Genomic DNA, 16,980 nt, shown 5'->3' with positions numbered 1-16,980 from the left:
TCTCTGCCTAGTAGATCTGAAAGGTCCCAGTTCACTGAGGGCATTACCAGGAGTTGAAAGCTCAGTGGGGGTTCAGGGCTGGGAGCTAGCAATGGCAGCTGCAAAGATGATTCCTCAACTGACTCAGCCCAGCTCTGGGCCTCCTCCAACCCACTGCCACCACTGGCTTCATGCTGGAAGACCCCCAGTACAGTAGAGCTGATCTTTTTCTCAAGGGCTGGAATATGGGGAAAAACTGCCACCAGGCACCCTCTCCACTTTCCCTCCCTCCTCACACCACAACAAAATGTTGTTGGGTATCTCCAACCAAAACCAACAGTTACTCAGTGATATCTTTGGTAAGAAGTAGAAACTAAGGGATTACTCAAAATCAAGCTGAGGGGCATTTACAGGTATTGATATTTGAGCATATTATAACTTTTTACAGAGTGAATTTCCTTCTGCATTTAAGGACTAATAGACTTTGATGCTTCTATCATCATTTCACTCAGTGGTGTTTAAGAATACTAGAAATAAAAACATTTCTAACAACATCATCATTATCATTATCCTTCAGCATCTAAGTTAGGTGGACTCTATCATGGATGGTTAAGTCAGCATCATCATTCCTATCACCATTACTAATACAATAATATGGGGTTAAACAATCAGCCTTCATAGAAGGAGCTCAATACCAGAGGCCTGATACCAAGCTTGAGAAAACATAGTTTTAGAGAGAGAATGCAAATCAAAACTACAGTGAGGTATCACCTCACATTGGTTAGAATGGTCACCATCAAAAAGCCTACAAATAATAAATGCTGGAGAGGGTGTGGATGAGCAGGAACTCTCCCGTGCAGATGGTGGGAATGCAAATTGGTGCAGCCACTATGGAGAACACTAGGGAGGGCCCTCACAAAACTAAAAAGAGAGCCACCACATAATCCTGCAATCCCACTCCTGGGTGTGTATTGGGAGAAAATTTTAATTTGAAAAGATACATGAACCACAATGTTCATAGCAGCACTATTTACAATAGCCATGGAAACCACTTGGAAACATTCTAAAAGTCCACTGACAGATGAATGGATATAGATGTACATATATACAATGGCATACTACTCAGCCATTAAAAAAGAATGAAATGATGCCATTTTCAGCAACATGTCTGGACCTAGAGATTATGATAATAAGTGAAGTGAGACAGAGAAAGACAAATACCGTATGATATCACTTATATGTGGAACCTAAAAAAAAAGCTGCGAAAGAACTTACATACAAAACAGAAATAGACTCGTTGTTGTTCAGTCACTAAGTTGCGTCTGACTCTTTGTGACCCCATGGACTGCAGCACTCCAGGCTCCTCTGTTCACTATCTCCCAGAGTTTACTCAGATTTGTAGAAACAGGCTCACAGACATAGAAAACAAATTTAGGGTCACCAAAGGGGAAAGGGTGGGGAAGGATAGATTAGGAGTTTGGGATTAACATAAACACACTTCTATATATAAAATAGATAACCAACAAGGACCTACTGTGTAGCACAGAGAATTACACTCAATAATTTTTATAGCATATAAGGGAAAAGATGTATATTTTTACCTATATCTATATATACATTGTAAATCAAGTATACTTGAATAAAATTAAAGAAAAGAGGAAAAATGGCCCTCTCGAGAGAGGAGGCTGTTTATTTCACATTCTTTGCAAATGTGAAGGCACATTCTAGGAAAGCACTGTGCTCTGCTCCCCTGGCTTTCCTGAGCAGTTTCAGCTTGTGAGGATCTTGTGTCCTGCGCAGAACCCTGTGGCAGGATGGCTGTGTTTCATGATCAGCCCCTGGGCTGTGTGGGGGCAGGCAGGTGTATTCAGAACCCAGAGCCCACTTTTTCATCCTTGTCTTCTTGTCATGGACGAGGCAGTGCAGGAACCTTCCCATCAGGCTTGATGGGAACAGGCTTAAACTGGGGGATAGCACTGCAAAAATGAGCAATGAGGTATCATGCGGGGTGCATAGCTGGGGACAAATTTTATTCTTTCTAGTTAACAAACATTGGATAGTGGTGGTATGTCCATGACCCTGTCTTAAGTTAGGCTCCTAGCAGCAGACCCTGAGATGAGAATTCCTGAGTAGGTGGTGGGTCAAGGAAGTGCTTCCTGGAGAAATGTGCTAGGCGAGATGGGGGAGTTGGACTAGGAAGGGAGCCCAGCAGAGGGTGGCTCCTACTCAGTCCTTCCTGGGAGCAAGGTTTTCAGTGACCCGGGGCCTATGCTCAGGGAGGCCCTGGCCTGGGACTAATGCTCTTGAAATTCTTAATCACTTTGGATCAAGAGATGTGCATTTTCGCTTTGCACTGTGTGTGTTAGTCCCTCAGTTGTGTCTGACTCTTTCTGACCCCATGGACTGGAGCCTGCCAGGCCTCTCGGTCCATGGGATTTCCCAGGCAAGAATACTGGAGTGTGTTGCTATTCCATTCTCCAGGAGATCTTCCCAACCCAAGGATCGAACCTGAGTCTCCTGCCTTGCAGGCAGATTCTTTACCATCTGAGTCACCAGGGAAACCTTGCAAATTCTGTGTATGGTCCTGGTCACAGGGGAATTCCTGAGTATGGGTACCTCAGGGCTGTCCCCTCTGGGGGCTGGGGGACCTGAGCTTTATAGTTCTGTCATTAGCTACCAGCACCCTTAAATATTCCCAAGTTTTTCTGGTTCCTTTTATAAGCAGGCAGAACTACTCTAGGGGCTTTAGGGCAATCCTCTGAAAAAGAGCAGCCAGGGGGTGGCTGTTGGAAATGCCAGCATCTTGAAGAGGTGGCAGCATCCAAATTCAGGGCCGAATTCTTCACACCTCTTGAGGCCAAATTCAGGTCATGTAGTGGCTTCAGTTCTACTAGGAGTCCTCGGTCCTTCTCTTCATCTACTGCTTCTGATTATGGATAAAAAGGGAAAGTGAAAGAATGATAAATAAGGTTAAATAAATGATAAATGATGCCAACTGCTAGGAATGCTGTGATTCTCCTTCCCATGGGGACAATTCCTCACAAATCCACTGTGCTCAGGTTGGAACTGTGTCGTTGCACCCATCAGCTTTGCCTTGTTCTGTTCAGTTCAGTTCAGTCAGTCGCTCAGTCGTGTCCAACTCTTTGCAACCCCATGGACTGCAGCACGCCAGGCTTCCCTGTCCATCACCAACTCCTGGAGCTTGCTCAAACTCGTCCATTGAGTCAGTGATGCCATCCAACCATCTCATCCTCTGTCATCCCCTTCTCCTTCTGCCCTCAATCTTTGCTAGCGCAGGGTCTTTTTCAATGAGTCAGTTCTTCACATCAGGTGGCCAAAGTATTGGAGTTTCAGCTTCAGCATCAGTCCTTCCAATGAATATTTATGACTGATTTCCTTTAGGATTGACTGGTTTGATTTCCTTGCAGTCTGAGAGACTCTCAAGAGTCTCCTCCAACATCATAGTTCAAAAGCATCAATTCTTCAGTGCTTAGCTTTCATTATGGTCCAACTCTCATATCCATACATGACTACTGGAAAAACCATTGCTTTGACTAGATGGACCTTTATTGGCAAAGTAATGTCTCTGCTTTTTAATATGCTGTCTAGGTTGGTAACAGCTTTTCTTCCAAGGAGCAAGCGTCTTTTAACTTCATGGCTGCAGTCACCATCTGCAGTGATTTTGGAGCCCTCCAAAATAAAATCTGTCAGTGTTTCCATTGTTTCCCCATCTATTTGCCATGATGTGATGGGACTGGATGCCATGATCTTCGTTTTTTGAATGTGGAGTTTAAAGCCTGCTTTTTCTCTCTCCTCTTTCACTTTTCATCAAGAGGCTCTTTAGTTCCTCTTCACTTTCTGCCATAAGGGTGGTTTCATCTGCGTATCTGAAGTTATTGATATTTCTCCCATCAGTCTTGATTCCAGCTTGTGCTTCAACCAGCCTGGCATTTTGCATGATGTACTCTGCCTATAAGTTAAATAGATATACAGCCTTGACATACTTCTTTCCATGTTTGGAACCAGTCTGTTGTTCCATGTCCAGTTCTAACTGTTGCTTCCTGGCCTGCATACAGATTTCTCAGGGGGCAGGTCAGGTGGTCTGGTATTCCCATCTCTTGAAGAATTTTCCAATTTTTTTTGATCCACACAGTCAAAGGCTTTGGCATAGTCAATAAAGCAGAAATAGATGTTTTTCGGAACTCTCTTGCTTTTCAATGATCCAATGGATGTGGGCAATTTGATCTCTGGTTCCTCTGCCTTTTCGAAATCCAGCTTCAACATCTGGAAGTTCACAGTTCATGTACTGTTGAAGCCTGGCTTGGAGAATTTTGAGCATTACTTTACTAGCGTGTGAGATGAGTGCAATTGTGCAGTAGTTTGAGCATTCTTTGGCATTGCCTTTTCTTTGGGATTGGAATGAATCCTTTTCCAGCCCTGTGGCCACTGCTGAATTTTCCAAATTTGCTGGCATATTGAGAGCACTTTCACAGCATCATCTTTCAGGATTTGAAATAGCTCAACTGGAATTTCTTCATCTCCTCTAGCTTTGCTCATAGTAATGTTTCTCAAGGCCCACTTGACCTCGCATTCCAGGATATCTGGCTCTGGGTGAGTGATCAGACCACTCTGGTTATCTGGGTCATGAAGATCTTTTTTATATGGTTCTTCTGTGTATTCTTGTCACCTCTTAATATCTTCTGCTTCTGTTAGGTCCATACCATTTCTGTCCTTTATTGTGCCCATCTTTGCATGCAGTTCCCTTGGTATCTCTAATTTTCTTGAAGAGATCTCTAGTCTTTTTCATTCTATTGTTTTCCTCTATTTCTTTGCACTGATCACTGAGGAAGCCTTTCTTATCTCTCCTTGCTATTTTTTGGAACTCTGCATTCAAGTAGGTATATCTTTCCTCCTCCTTTGCCTTTCGCTTCTCTTCTTTTCTCAGCTATTTGTAAGGGCTCCTCAGACAACCATTTTACCTTTTTGCATTTCTTTTTCTTGGGGATGGTCTTGACCACTGCCTCCTGTACAATGTCACGAACCTCCGTCTATCTCTATCAGATCTAATCCCTTGAATCTATTTGTCACTCCACTTATAATTGTAAGGGATTTGATTTAGGTCATACCTGAATGGTTTAGTGGTTTTCCCTGCTTTCTTCAATTTAAGTCTGACTTTGGCAATCAGGAGCCACAGTCAGCTCCTGGTCTTGTTTTTGCTGACTGTATAGAGCTTCTCCATCTTTGGCTATAAAGAATATAATCAATCTGATTTTGGTATTGACTGTCTGGTGATGTCCACGTGTAGAGTCTTCTCTTGTGCTGTTGGAAGAGAGTGTTTGCTATGACCAGTGCATTCTCTTTGCAAAACTCTATTAGTCTTTGTTGTGTTCAGTCCTCAAATATCTACCCAACAAAACACTCAATATGTACATTTTTCTACTTTGCCATCTCCTATGCTCCAGTGTTTTGGTCACCTGATGTGAAGAGCAGACTTCACATCTGCTCTGAGGGCAAAAGGAGAAGAGGGCATCAGAGGATGAGATGATTGGATGGCATTACCAATGCAATGGACATGAACTGGGGAAAACTTTGGGTGATGGTGAGGGGTAGGGAGGCCTGGTGTGCTGCAGTCCATGGGGTCGCAAAGAGTCAGACGTAACTGGGCAACTGAACAACAACATGCATTTTTAAACACTTTAAAAAAAATTTATTCATGGCTGCTCTGGGTCTCTGTTGCTGTGTGCAGGTTTTTCCTAGCTGCATCGCGAGGGGGCTACTTTCCAGTTGCAGCGCACGGCTTCCCACTGCGGCGGCTTCTCTTGTGGAGCACGGGCTCTAGGTGCGCAGGCCTCAGGAGCTGTGGCTCGCGGGCTTAGTTGCTCTGCAGCGTGGCATCTTCCCGGACTAAGGACCAAACCCATGTCCCCTGCGTTGGCAGGTGGATTCTTAACCCCTGGACCCCTAGGGAAGTCCTGCTAAGCATTTTTAAAGAAAATATAACTCTTATGGCTTTGAATCTTCATACCAAGTTCTTCAAACTGTATATTTTTAAAAGTTTTTCTTCTTAGCTTAAAAATAAGATTTACAACACATTTGTCCCTTGGCTGGCTGTGTCTCTGACTATCTAGACACAGCTCCTCTGCAGATTAGAGACTGGCCCAAATGTGACTAGCTTTGCTGGTCTACCCAGATTTTACCATCCAGCGTTAGCTTGTAGAAGAGGCTAACAAATTCTTGACCTGAGAATTTGTCTTTTAAAGGACACAGTTATGCAGCCATCAGAGAAAAAGCAGGCAGCCATATGAAATGAATCCCCTGAAATAGCTTGCACTGGCGTGCATTTCCAGATGATGGATTCATGTCCTAAGAGCAGGAACTTCCCCACTTTTAACATTGTCATGCCACCTACAAACATGCCCATGGGCTCTTATGCAACACGCATATCCACTAAATACACTAAATAAACAATCAATGTGAGAGCTCAGTTGTGCTACCTGCAACCTGCAACGTTCTAGAAGTGTTTAAAAATTTCCTGTCTCTTGTACCATGTCTGAAAAATGCCTCTTTTAGCTTTTAAAGATTTTGACATTTAAAGTTTGGTTCCTATGTCCTAAGCCGCATGTTTGTCCCTGGGTCACTGTTCTCACCAGTCGCTGTTAGCCAGTGACTCTTCTAGAATGCACCACCAGGAAATTGCTATCCTTTCTTCCCGCTGTATTCACTGTCATCATGACCCATCTAACCTCATCTTGCCCTCTTCCTCTTCCTCTTAGCTTTTTTCAGTGTGCTTACCTTGGATTTTAATTAACTCCAATTTGTTGGACTGGCTATGGTGAGATATTCATTTTGACAAAGCATACCCATTCGTGTGGTTAATCTGGGGGCATCTGGCTAAAAACCAACAAGCACATCACTGCCAAACCTGAGCCTTCCTTACATGGGAAACCAGCAAAAGCACATTCTCTCTCTCTTTTTCAATTTCCTCAAAATATACATTCCCAAAGCACACAGAGAAGCGCATGCTCAGAGAAGTGTCACTGTTTACTAAAGATGCCCCACAAAGGCTGAAAGAGGAAGGAGAGGATGTTTGACTATCAAAGCCAATCTGGAGGAATCTTCGAAGGAGGAAGAATCTAAGAATTGGGGCAGAGGCCACTGTGAGAAGACTCTTCATGTTTTTAGGCTTGTTCTAATCCTTAACATCTCCTGTTGAAGCCTGCCATGCACTAATATCTTCTCCATCTTCCATCACAGTTTGTCCTTGGAGAGAAAGAAACTAAGATAGCCATCTTCAGGGAGTTCTCTAGGGAATGAAGGGAAAGAGTGAGTAGATGGATGATAGACTCAGGGAGTGTGTGCGCAGTGAGATTGGAGCGCCCTCTCTGTCCCCGTTTTCCACTCTACACTGTGCCGCATAGAATATACATCTCAGCTTGTGAATAGTGTCTTGGACTACTGAAGAGTTAAATTATTTTGAAAGACTTCCAAAGGAGACTCTGTACTCTCCCAGTATGAGAGTGACTCACTAAAGGAAATCATTACTTATATCCAATTAGTTTCTTTACAAATGCTCATTAATTTAATTTCCTAGGCAATCTTCACTTTCTATCTCAACTGGAACAGTCATAGGTAATTCCTTTTTAGGAATCCACTACAAATTTGTCCCCATGACCCAGTATGGAACTGAAGCCATCCTTCTCTTTGCCTCTGTTTCTTTCCCCTCTCTCTCTTTTTCTGTCTGCTTCCACTTCACTTTGGCTTGCCATCTAATTCCATCCTACCCCATATAACCTCAAAAACTGCAGATGAAAAGTTTCCATTTTAATTCTGATACTACAAGACTCTTTTGCAACTCTGAATTTTTAGTTCTAAAAATGGCACTTTCTCCTAGATGTTTGATACTTTTTTTTGTCTAATGGATCAAGATGGCTGCAAATATAGTACAAATAGACCAATTAACACTGCTATTTCTTCCGAAGTCAGGGTAATATTGAAAAACTATTTTAATGGATAGAATCCATCATCATGTAAGGCCGTAAACCTATATCTTTGAAAAAATAATAAGTCAGGTACTTTCATACTAGTACGGCTACTTTTTCCTGCTTTTTAAGGCATCTTCTAACATTATCAGAATCTTCTACACGCATGCTCAGCTGCTCAGTTGTGTCTGATTCTTTGCTACCCTTTGGACTGTAGATGTCCAGGTTCCTCTGTCCATGGGATTATCCCAGGAAGGATGCTGGAGTGGGTTGCCATTTCCTCCTCCAGGGGGTCTTCCTGACCCAGGGATTGAACCCGTGTCTCCTGCAGCTCCTGCATCGGCAGGTGGATCCTTTACCACTGAGCCACCTGGGTGGTTGTTTTTCAGTCCCTGAGTCATGTCCGACTCTTTGCAACCCCATGGACTGCAGCATGCCAGGGTTCCCTGACTTTCGCTGTCTCCCAGAGTTTGTGCTATCTCATGTCCATTGAGTCAGGGATGCCATCCAACCATTTCATCTTCTTGGCCCCTTCTCCTGCCCTCATCACCTGGGAAGCCCCATCATATATCAATGCAGCACAGAATTGCATTTTTAGAATTAAGATTCTTAATTAACATTACCAAGATAAAATAATTAAACAATGAAATCCATCATGATATCTTTTAGAAAAATAATGAAATTAATTTGGCTGTGTCAGGTCTTACTTGCTGCAAGCATGATCTCCAAGGCTTGTAAGATCTTCGTTTCCTGACCAGGGATCGAACCCACATACCCTGCACTGTTAGGTGGACTCTATCACTGGGCCACCAAGGAAGTCCCTCGAGATACATTTTGAAGCAGCTTTTCCTCATCACCACCTGTCACAAGGCCCTTGTAACTTGAAGGATTAGAGGAGGGGCTTCCAATGATACTGGTGAGTGTTTCCATCCGTGTGTTTGAGAAAGATGATTTCCTTTCTAGGGACACCAGCTCTAACTCCTCTTTCATTGTTGTTGTTCAGCTCCTTGGTGCATTGTGCAAGGTACCTGGCTCAACAAATGTTTGCTTTTTGGTGATGTGCTTACTCCTTTTTGGTTTGGTCCCTGATAGAGCCTGATTCCCCCTCTCCTCCTCATGTGCAAGGGACTTGAGCACTTGTAGTTGATAAATCCCATCAAATATGTTTGCATAAGTTCTTCTTTCTGTCTTTCAAGATACAAGACCTAGATTTTTCTGCATGTTGGTTTTATTTTAATGAACTTGACCACATGTCATATGGAATGCTGCTTGCTTACTTCTAAATGGTACTAGGTCCTCAGGACCTGCATACACAACCAACCACATAATTTGTAGGGCCCAGTGAAAAATAGAACCACACGGATCTTTCTCAAAAGTTATTAAAACTTTCAAGTTGGTGACAGTAGATCATTGGATCAAGAGCTCACCCCCATGAAATCCATTATTCCTGCATAAATAACTTCTTATGACTAAACCTAGGCATGATCTGTGATTTAGCCTTGGTTTGTTTCTTTGCTATTTTTAACTTCCAAGCTAAATATGATTTGTCTATATCTCTCAGTGCTTTGAGAATCTTCCACTGACCTCTGGTTTATATTGTAGCTATCAAAAAGTCTGCTGCCAAAGTGTTGTTTCTTTGAAAGTATTCCCCCCTCCATTGATTTTATCCTTTGCAGTTTTTCCTTAAAATGTGTCTAGTTTTGTGTATCTAATTTTGCTTTATGTGACCTAATTTTGCTTCCTGAACTTGATTTTCATCCTGTTTTTAAAAATTCTCAGCCACTAGCTTTTAAAATATTGACTCTTGACCCATTTTTTTCTTTCTGAAAGTCCAATGTGATCCATGCTAGAACTTTTCATGTCTTTAACTTCTTTTTAAAACTGCTTTTCTTTCTGCATTGTCCTCTAGGTAATCTCCTTCCAAACCATTTTCTGGTTCTCTAATTCTCTCTTCAGCTATCTTACCTGATCTTTAAAGCCATTCATCGAGTTTTTGTTTTTTATTATATACATTTCATTTCTAGAAGTTATATTTGGTCATTTTCCAAAAATGTCTGGTCTCTTTTTTAGGAGTCTGATTATTTTCTGATAATTTTTACTTCTTTTACATTTGGGCCACAATACCCAGCCTCTTTCTGATAGTTTCATTATCTGATGTTCTTGAGGTTCCTGGGATTCGATATCTTATACTGTCTGCTATTATATTCTTAACTCTGGTTCTTAGTGGAATCTTGGTCATATTTCCTAAAGCACTGTGTAGTTTTTGATTGTGTGCTTCTGTCTCACAGAATTCTCACTCTGGGGATATTGTGTGGCAGAGGTTGAGGATCTGTTTCTATAGAGGAGTTTTTCATCTGCTTTAGCAAATGCCCCTGTGATAGAATGAGATTGGGACTCTTCTTATGTTATTTAATTGGTTTGGGATTCCTAGACTGTACAGGTGAGTACATTTAAATGCAAACCTGTGTGAAGTGTGGCCTGTGGTTATGAAACTCAAGGCGACTTTTCTTCCCTGCCAGAGCTCCCATTGCCTGGGCAGCCAAACTGTCAGCACCTGCTCCAGTCTCAGGGATTTCCTTTACTGATCTCAGCTGCGCTCTTAAAACCATGTTTGTTATTTCTGTAGGCATCATATCTAGGTATTTTGTGGCTGGAGGTTTTGTTAGATTCTCCTTCATGATATTGCCACAAATGATAGTTCCTGTCATTCTGAATTTCTGAGCTCAGAAAAAGCATTCTCATTATGATAACATATTTTGACATCTCTCTAGATGTTAGAAACATCTTATGATGCAGGCCAGGAGCCCTGGCCAAATTCATGGTGGTTCTTTTGTACTTATAAGAAAGTGCTCCTTATTTTTATAGGTGTCTTTGATTTAGATGAGACTTTGGTTTTGTTCTGCAAAGAAAACAGCTAATGTACTTACTCTTTGCTAAAAATGACTGAAGTGCACAAATGGCTGGATTTATTTAGTATCAAAATGTGAGATGTTTAAAAAAATCTTAGGAATTTGAGGACACCAAGAGGGTTGCTCAGCACCGAAGGGAAAACAGGAGGAGAGAGGCATTTCGGTTCCCTGTGCCACGAATGCTCTCTAGCTTCGAATAATGCCAGGGTTTCTCTCTGCTGTTTCTTCCTTTAGCTGTTGAAAAATTTCAGCCCCTTCAAGCTCTGGTTTATCAGAAAATGAGAAAGTCTTCACCCAAAGAGGCACCAGAGAAGTGAAGACAGATTCCCATAAAAGCTTTCATGGCTGAGTCAGCTGGGAGGGCAGCTGGTGATCATTTCCTGTCTCACCCTGCAGAAGGGAGCTACCCAGGAAAGAGATATCTAAACTGGGAGGACATTAGTTGGTTCCTGCTGAAGCGACTTAGCAGCAGCAGCAGCAGTACCTCTCCAAGGACCTGCAAGGCTCGTGGCATGGAATGCTCTGATAGCCAGACAGGGAAAATACAGCCCTGTGGACCAAGAAGGAAAGTCATTCATTTATCCATGCAGTCATCATTTTTACTTCTTATTAAAGTCAGGGCTACATGGGTAATTTAGGTAGGAAACTTTCAGTATGACTCTCTCTCTCTCTCTCTCTCTCTCTCTCTATATATATATATATATATATATATATATATATATACTTAACTTTTTTCTTATTTTTTTTCTGCTATTCTCTAAAAAATCATTTGCTTGAAGTACAACTGATTTTTTGGTTGTTTTGGATTAAAAACCTTATTTACTCTGAATGCAAAACATTCGATAACATTTATTGGTTTTGTTGTTTTTACTATTCTGTGAACATCTTTTTAGAAAAAAAAAACACCATGTAGTATTATGACCTTTGTCAATGAGGAAATTCTGATTGTCCTTTTTTTTTTTTTTGGTTCAAATAACATCTATTTAGTATTATGCTCCTTCAGGTTTTGTGTTAGTTTCTGTGGGTCTAAAAAGGTAAATTATAAATAGTCCCTGCCCTTATCAATCCCAAGGTACAATGCCTTGTGGGGAGGCCAGCACATATACAGAAAGAAAGTACTAAATGAGACCCAACTAATCTTCAAATGATCTAATTAAAGAATTACAATGAGGGACTTCCCTGGTGGAGTGGTTAAGACTACAAGCTTCCAACGCAGGGGACACGTTTGATTCTGAGTTGGGTAACTAAGATCCCACATTTGGAACAGCCAAAAAACAATCCCAATGACTAGTTCCACAACTTTTTGTGTGCATGATAAAGTAGACGTAACATAAAGCTTACCATTTTAGCCATTCATCGGTGTTAGCAAGTACGTTCTCGTTGTGCAACCATCACCCCATCCATCTCTACAACTTTGTCATCTCCCCAAACTGAAGCCCTGTACACATTAAATAACAACTCCCCATTTCCACCCTGGTAACCACCCTTCTACTCTTTGTCTCTATGAACTGGACTCCTTTCAGTACTTCCTACAAGTGGAATCATGTGGTATTTGTCCTTTTTCGTCTGCTTCGCCCATTGCTTTTTTAATCGAAGGAAATCTGTTGTACAAAAATGAACATCTCAGCCTTGTCCCTGACTGATTCACTGCTTGGCTGGCCTGGTGTAAGATAGTCAACTTTTCCTAATGCCCTCAGCTCTGCAATTGCTCAACTGTTTTAGAACCGTTTTTTTTTTTTTTTTTTTTGGAAGAGTCCATCACAATGTGTGATATTAATCAATTTAAGTCTGCTGACATTGTTGTAGTGCTTAAGAGGCTGCTACTCCCTGGAAACACCGAACAGCCTCCCTCCGTGGGTGGTGGTGTGGTGAGGTCAGAAGCTCGCAGGTGGGCCTGAGCCTGCTGGGTCCCTAGGCTGTGCATTTCCCAGGGCTTCACGTGTGATCATGCAGAGAGACCTGCTATTCCTTCAGCCCAGCTGCCTGCCAGAAACCAGGCCCTGTGGACTCCCTCCAGACTCGGGCTCTGAGCTGGGCTGTCTAACAGCTTTCCACTGGGGCCAATCAGACTCTTGCCAGAGGGCCATCTCACCAACTGCTTTTGAGTCACTGGTTCTATTTGAGATCTGTCATGTGCTGGGAGCCCTCACTGGGCTTAGGGAAAGACCTGAAGTCAGTTGAAACTTGACCTGGGTCAAGTTTCCCAGCTGTATTATTGGGGCACTTGTTTATGCAGTGAAATGTGTAATTTACAGTGGGTGTGGTCTGCTGAGCAGGAGTCAGCTCTGGGCAGCTTATTGCCATGAGAAAAAGAACTCATTTTCTTGGGTTCACTTCTTTTTTTTTTTCTATTCTTTTCCATTATGGTTTATTACAGGATATTGAATACAGTTCCCTATGCTGTACAGTAGGGCCTTGTTTATCCATCCCATATATAATAGTTTGCCTCTGCTAATCCCAAACTCTCAAACCCAACCTTCTATTGATGGAGTCCGCTACTTATTCCACCAAAATATACATTCCACAAGGGCTGGTCTGATCTCTGTTATAGTCTCACTCCAGAAGACAGCCTGGGATAAAGTGTGAATATCTCCTACAAATGGAAGGGAAACATCCTCTTGTTAGGATATCAATGTACAGAGAATAATGTCGTTAGAAATCAGAAAATGATACCACTGATAAATGCACTCATGCTACTTAATCAAGAAATGGTCCAGCTTATACTAGCTTTCAAAAAGTCGAATAGGAAAAAAAATTCTTTTCATTTAAAAAAATTTTAGTCATTTCTTCTTAAAATAATATTACTGATTACCTTCTTCAATTTCACAGGATCTTATTGATACATCAATGAATCGTGTAGAATTGAAAACGGAAATTAATTGCTCGAGTTTCCAGAATGTCTGCATCGGTTCTGTAGTAGAGTTAAATGCTAATATTACCACGGAAACTGATGCGACGTTTGTGAAGCAATTGCTGTGACGGGGCCTCTGTAACATTTCCTTGTATAGGATTTTGAAAAAAAAAAAAAAAAGCTTAGGTCTTGGAAAATATTAGACAAGCACCTCTCTGCAGGCTTACCACACAAGCACACAGCTTTCATTCCCCAGTGGACTCTGGTTTTGACTTGACAGTTCCTCATTTGTCTCTGGGGTTTGAGCCTCGCTTCTGTTTTCTGACCACCAGCCAGCCCTGGCGTCTTTGTAGAAGTGGGAGGTGGCTTGGTCTTCACACAGATGTGAAGTCCATCACCAGCACACTCTCTCCCCCGACACTGTGCCATCCAGCAGAGCAGGCGTTAGTGAACAGCTCTCAGTGTGCCTCCAAAGTCACCTGTGACCACTTGAATCCTCTCTCCTCCACTGGCTTCTTTCTTATTTGGAGGGTTATCAGTACATATCCCTTTTTTAAAAAATTCTTTTTATGTTTTACATTTTGGGTCTATGTCCATGTTAGTTAATCTTTGTATGTGGTGCCAGATATGATCAGTTGTTGTTGCTGTTTTTTTTGCATAGTTATTCAGGTTTGTACAGATGTGAGAGTTGGACCATAAAGAAGGCTGAGTGCTGAAGAATTGATGCTTCAAGTTGTGGTGCCGGAGAAGACTCTTTGAGTGCCCCTTGGACTGCAGAAAGATCAAACCAGTCAGTCTTAAAGGAAATCAATCCTGAACATTCATTGGAAGGACTGATGCTGAAATTGAAGCTCCAATACTTTGGACACCTGATGTGAAGTGTCAGCTTGTTGGAAAAGACCCTGATGCTGGCAAAGATTGAGGGCAATATGAGAAGGGGGAAACCGAGGATAAGATGGTTGGATGGCATCACTGACTCAGTGGACATGAGTTAGAGCAAACTCTGGGAGATAGTGAAGGACAGGGATGCCTGGTGAGCTGCTGATCCTGGAGTCACAAAGAGTCAGACACGACTTGGTGACTAAATAGCAACAACAATTTAAGTTTATGAGGCATGTAGGAGCTTAATTCCCAGGCCAGGGATGGAACCCATGCATTAGAACCCTGCATTAGAAGGTTTAAGGCCAATGGCTCTGGTATCCTGGCCCGATCCTCTATCCTCTGTGATTGGATGGTATCTGATGTTACGTTTCAGCAGTTGTATTATTTTAGGGAATTTTCACAGAGGCAACAAACCCTCAGATTTCAGGTCCTCAACACTGATGTTTATATCCGGTTCAGGGTGGTGGACAACTCCCCTCAGGTGCTGATTTGAGGAGCCAGACTCCTTTCAGCTACAGCTCTCCCATCTGCCGGGGCCTTGGAGACCTTTGCACAAGCTGGAAGGTGAGGGAGAGGGTACATTTCACCCTGTGAGCCTGAAATTGCTTCTACTCCATTTCCTTGAGCTGGAGGCCTGGGAGATGTAATCCCACTGAGGCTTCTATAATGGGGGTGGGAGAACGTGGGTGCTACTGGACACTTAGTTTCTCTAGCACAATGATGGGCTGACCTTCCGAAGCCTCAATTTCCTCCTCTGTAAAACAGAGACAGAATCCATCTTCGAGAGTTCTTGAGAGGATCAGAGCTAATGTCTGTGATAAGACTAGTTGAGCATTTGACACAAGCCGTGATGGTGATTACAGCCAGTGAGTGAGGGGCTCGCTCACTTTGGGGAGAGCAAGGGCAATTCAGTCTCATCCCTTCCTGATTACGAATGCTTTATCCATGCCTGTACTTCTGCTGAAGGTTTCATAATGATTATTAGGCAACCTGCATTCTGTATAATTATTATGTAAAGACAAGTATGTCATCATGATTATTATGTAATATGGATTATGTATTGTGATTATTATGTAAATACAAATGAACCTCTCACTCTAAGCATATGTCTCATGGACTAATATTCCTGGGGCACTGACATGGGCTTTAAAATATTTTCCCACTGTCTGCTACCATCCGAAAAGCTATTGTCATCAAAGCAATATAGGTCATTGCAAAAATTGCCAGTGTACAGACAGCTCTAATGTGGAGCTTCTGCCACATGCTGGGTGCCCCCTCCCCTGCCAACCTGACTTAGAGACTTGGATCAGCAACTATGGTTAACAGTTTGGGTAAATCCTTTCAGAAATACTCCATGTTTACTAACAAGCATGTATAAATGCTTTCTTTTTACACAAAAACCAACTCTGCCCACACTCATTCCTTTTAACAGCCACATGGTTTCCCATCATGGCCAGTTTATTTAACCAGAGATGAGAGCTTTGCTGGTAAGTAAAAAGGCATCAGACTCTTTTCTCCGTGTGAACTGGTTAACTCCCCAAGTTTCCTCCCCATCAAATTGCAGTCCCCCGACCCCTTCCCCTGCCCCTTCTGCAAATGCATGTGGATGCATCCTCATGCCTCCTATAGGGCAACCCTCACCATCCCAGGAAATGGACCAGCTGTTTAATCAAGGATTAACATTAATAAAATATAATGCACTCCTCCTGGAAAAAAAAACAAAAACAAAAAAAACCCACAAAACTTCCTGCTTATGTTGTTAGGGAGGAGGCCGTGGCGGAATAACATGTCAAAAGCCTGGAGGAATCCCTTCCCTGAACCTGTAGCCTCAGGCTGGTTCAAAATAGCAAGGCAGACCCCCATCCCATTCACTGTTGGTGGGAATGCAAATTGGTGCAGCCATTACGGAAAACAGTATGGAGTGTCCTCAAAAACTAAAAATAGATTTGCCATATGATTCAGTAATCCCACTCCTGGGCATATATCCAGAGAAAACTCTAATTTGAAGTGATGCATGCATTCTAATGTTCACAGCAGTGCTATTTACAATGGCTAAGACATGGAAGCAAGCAAGATGTCCATCAACAGATGAATGGATAAAGACATGGTGCATATATACCATGGAATATTATTCAGCCATAAAAGAATGAAATAATGCCATTTGTAGCAACATGGATGGACCTAGAGGTGATCATCAGAAGTGAAGTAAGTCAGAGAAAGACAAATATCCTGTGATATCACTTATATGTGGAATCTGTAAAAATGTTACAAAGAGCTTATTTATTATACAAAACAGAAATAGACTCATAGATGTAGAAAACAAACTTAAAGTTACTAAGGGGGATAGTGTCGGTTGGCAGTGGGGTAGAAAAATTAGGAG

General features: G+C 42.2%; 1 long non-coding RNA gene across 1 annotated transcript in view; it reads left to right on the top strand.

Moving 5' to 3' along the window:
• Positions 1–16,606, top strand: part of LOC132658655 (uncharacterized) — an 81,825-nt gene extending 65,219 nt beyond the window's left edge. The window contains exon 2 of the long non-coding RNA XR_009598568.1: positions 14,380–16,606. This is a non-coding gene — a long non-coding RNA (uncharacterized LOC132658655). The remainder of the gene's footprint in view (positions 1–14,379) is intronic.
• The last annotated feature ends 374 nt before the right edge of the window (positions 16,607–16,980 follow it).

This window comes from Ovis aries, chromosome 25 (genome assembly GCF_016772045.2).
Source record: "Ovis aries strain OAR_USU_Benz2616 breed Rambouillet chromosome 25, ARS-UI_Ramb_v3.0, whole genome shotgun sequence".
Classification (NCBI taxonomy): Eukaryota; Metazoa; Chordata; class Mammalia; order Artiodactyla; family Bovidae; genus Ovis; species Ovis aries.
Note: the sequence above shows the minus strand (reverse complement) of the source record. Positions and strands in the feature narration are given on the sequence as shown.